At 39.4% G+C, this 3,927-nt stretch overlaps 1 pseudogene; it reads right to left on the reverse strand.

Moving 5' to 3' along the window:
• Window positions 1-783, reverse strand: part of LOC101567811 — a 1,163-nt pseudogene extending 380 nt beyond the window's left edge.
• Window positions 784-3,927: the final 3,144 nt, after the last annotated feature.

Raw genomic sequence — 3,927 nt, forward strand, 5'->3', positions numbered from 1 at the left:
CTTGTACCCATTGATGATAGAATGGGGCACTGATGCAACAGTTGGGTAACCAATCTGCAGACAGACACTAGCAACATTGCGGACACCCTCCAGAAAGCGAGAATGCAGAGTTTCCTCTGTAATGTCAAGGACTTCAGGGTTGTAGATGCTTCCACTGTCAAACACTTGCTGAATAATCAGCCCAAAGGAGAATGGGGAGATGTTCAACATGTTCAGGAGGGTTGCCTCGCTGGCTCCCACTTTGTCCCCAGTTTTAATCAGCTGTACATCACTAAGGATTTCAATGGTGCCCCTGGAGATTTTAGCGGTGATACCCAGAGCCTGGAAGAAAGAGGTCTTCTCAGGTCCCAGACCAGTGTTCTGGGCAGGCACAGTGACTTCACATGGTGCAATGGCACCTGCACAGGCAGCAGCAGGCACCTTATTGGCCAGCATCATATCCCTGATCTCAGTGAGGTCCTCCTTGGTGAACACAAAGCCCACATTCCCCCGGATATGAGGTAACAGTTTCTCCAGAGCTGGGTTGTTTTCCAGATGTCCTCGGATGGCCTTGCTCATCGTAGTATTCTTGTCCATTAGCACCACGGCCTTCCCTCAGAGGGACATTCGGATCTGCTGCATCTGCTTAGAGCCCACATTGTCTGCTCCCACAATGAAGCATTTTGGATAATCATCCAAAAGTTGGATGATCTTTAGGAAGTAGTTGGATTTCCAGGTCACCCTGTCTTCCCTGGGCATCACGGCAGTGCGTCAGGGATTGCCACGGAGGGTTTAAAGACGATGTCACTCTCACGAGGACGCCTGGAAAGAGCCATAGCTTAAAATTTTACAGAACTTCTCAAGTCTTTTTTATGATCCTTCAAGTGATCCAACCATGAAAACAATACTCTTTACATGGCATAATAAAGACAGTGGTTTTGTGAGTTCTATATGGAACTTTATTCACATAATCTCATTCATTGTTTTGCCATTATAGAATTAGGGGCTAATTGACCTTTAGTAATATATTATCTAATAAATTCCTATAAAAGGACATTTTTTTTCATAGAAACTCAGCTATCCTGAAAATGCTTCATAAAATCATGGATAGTAAAGTTTTGTGCATTTTCATCTCTTGAAACAAAATTCAGTGTCATTTCTATTTGCTAAGATCTTATTTAGGGTGAACTGGTCAAAATCAAGTATGGATTTGAAGGGTTTTAAGAATACAACTTGCAGGGGCCAGGGACCTGATCCCTGGGCCTGCCATGTGACCTTTCCCCCAGGGGTGCACTGAGAGGGCAATTGAGACTGGGTAATGTGTTTCACGCCTGGAATCCCAGCACTTGGGAGGCTGTAAAGAGAAAAATCACTATGAGTCCGATTTAGTAGTAAGACCCTGAACACCTTGTAGACCCTTCCCTAAAATATAGAAATAAATAAATAATTAAAGAATATACCTAATCAGCATTATTGTATTTCTATATTTGACCCCAACACATAGGAAATATGTATTTTAAAGGGCATAGATCATATACAAAGTTTAATTATATATTTGGTTTGTAAAAGGGCTTTGCATTTTCCACCAATTAGAGCCTTTGTAGGAAAAATTATATGATTAAAAGAACAAAATGCTCGTTTTGAGTGGCAAAACAAAATAGTGAAACCTGTTTTGAGTTTGTGAGAAGAAAACCTCTTGCGAATGTTCCTTGAATCATAAGGAAGTAAAAAAGTGAGATTGCAAATGTTTTAACAATTAATGGAAATGACCATTTTTATTGAGAAATGTCAACAGTGTGAAGACAGATATACTTGGGGTAAAATTCATAGACTTGAACGTTTATCTTAATACAAATGGATCAAGCATCTAAATTAGGAAACTAAAAATAAAAAAAAAGAATAACAAAGTGAATCACAAGTGAAAACAAGAAATTATTAATTGTGAGGTGGAAATAACTACATTTTCTCCATTTTACCAACAAAGCTAACTAAAGCACCAAACAGAATCAATAAAAGCAAAATTGTGGCTTTACTTACAATGATAATTAAGGGATAGGCCTGTCAGATAAAATGGCATATTCTCAAATTTAATTTAAATTTCAATATTTTTTTAAATTGTTACTTGTTTTGTTGAAATACAACCTCTTTTTGAGATGATATACTTACAGAAAATTACTATTTTCATCTGGAATTCAAGTCAAACTGTGTGTCCTATATTGTTCTTTGTTAATACAGGCAATGCTATTAATAGATGAGAATATCTTAAAAGTTTGAAAATCGTGGTGACTAAATCTATATGACTTGTAAGAAAATAAAAATTACACGAATTACTTCAAGACACGGACAGAAAGTGAATAAAGAGTTAAGTGCTGAAGACACGAAATAAAGGTTAAATATTTACTATAAAAAGGTACCAGGAACTCTGCTTGCATCCTCAGAGGAACAAGAGCCAGTTTTAACCTTCCTCAGTAAAGTGACAAAAGATATGGAGCAGCTATTTTTAGATGTGGGAAACAGGCGGAGCACAGTGTTGCCTGAGAGAAGGGGTGGCAAGGTGAGTCCTGGATCCTCCTGGCTCATTGCCGGGGTCAAGTCTCAGCTCTAGGCGCAGGGAAAAGAAAGCCTCACCAAGGGAGGTGTCGCCCGACGACGAACTGAAGTTTGCGGGGGCAAAAGCGGACAGAAGTCGCAACTCATAGCTCCAGAAATAAGGACTCCCGTAGAATCAAAGGCTCCGAAGCCTGCGTGGAGACTGCTCGGGCCTCTGCGTATGGTGAAGCTCCGCAAAGTCCAAGGATGTGGCTGAGCAGGCAGGAGCCGCGGGAGGCGTGTGCTCCCACGGTGCATTTTGGATGAGAGGTCCGAGGTTCACAGTGAGTGCAGGAAGAACACAAGCCACAACACACTGTGTACGTACTCTTCCTTAGGACTACAGGCTCACGCATCTTAAATGGCACATTTACAATTACATGAAAAATTAACTCAAGCTCCGGTGGGATTTACTTAGGAGTGCAAAGATGATTAAATTACTTTAACAAATGAGGGATTTATTCAAAGAGTACAAGGAGAGTACACAAGTGAGCCATCATTCTAGCAGCTATTCTTAGTGAAAGGACAGACACAGAAGAAAAGACAGAAAGTTCCTAAATAGGAAGAACAATATTCTCAGAAATAAATTCAGGAAAAAGTAGATGCTATCACTGTTTCACTTTGATTTGAAGACTTCAAATATTAATGCACAAAGACAATAGATACTGTAATCTCTATTACAAAATATACAATTATTACATGCAAGGGGCCAGGGAGATGGCTCAGTACAAGAAGCGCTTGACTGGCAAGCTCAAGGGCCTGAGTTCAATCCCCGGTTCTGCAAAACAAACAAACAAACAAACAAACAAACAAAAAACCATTATTACATGCAGAAAAAATTGACTGATGCCTAGAAAATCAAATAACTCTAATTGTAAACTGATTCAAACAGATAACAGAGTTCATAAAAGTGCTTGGAAGCAAGGTGACTATATAAGTGGCTATATGAGTAATTAATACTTAACAGTAATTCTGGAAATTTGAGTAATAGCAAGAGCAACTGTTACATAGCCTCAAGCAATGTAAGAATGAGGCCACGACGATATTTTGCCTGAATAAATGTAGTAGGTAGAATAATGTATTCAATTTCATACATATGTCTTCTGAAACTTCATAATTCTAATGTTGCATCGATGTCAGTGGAAGGATTATTGCTGGGGTTTTGGGGAGTCTTTTAATTTTAGCTGTTTTTTTTTTTTTTTTTTTTTTTTTGAACCGGGGATTGAACTCAAGTCCTTGTGCTTGCCAGGCAAGCGCTTATTCTATTGAGCCATCTCCCTGACCCCTAATTTTAGCCTTTTTTAAAAAATGTATTTGGTACAGGGTCTCACTACACAGACCGGACTAGTAGTGATCCTC

Source organism: Octodon degus, unplaced genomic scaffold, assembly GCF_000260255.1.
Source record: "Octodon degus isolate 3935 unplaced genomic scaffold, OctDeg1.0 scaffold00124, whole genome shotgun sequence".
Classification (NCBI taxonomy): Eukaryota; Metazoa; Chordata; class Mammalia; order Rodentia; family Octodontidae; genus Octodon; species Octodon degus.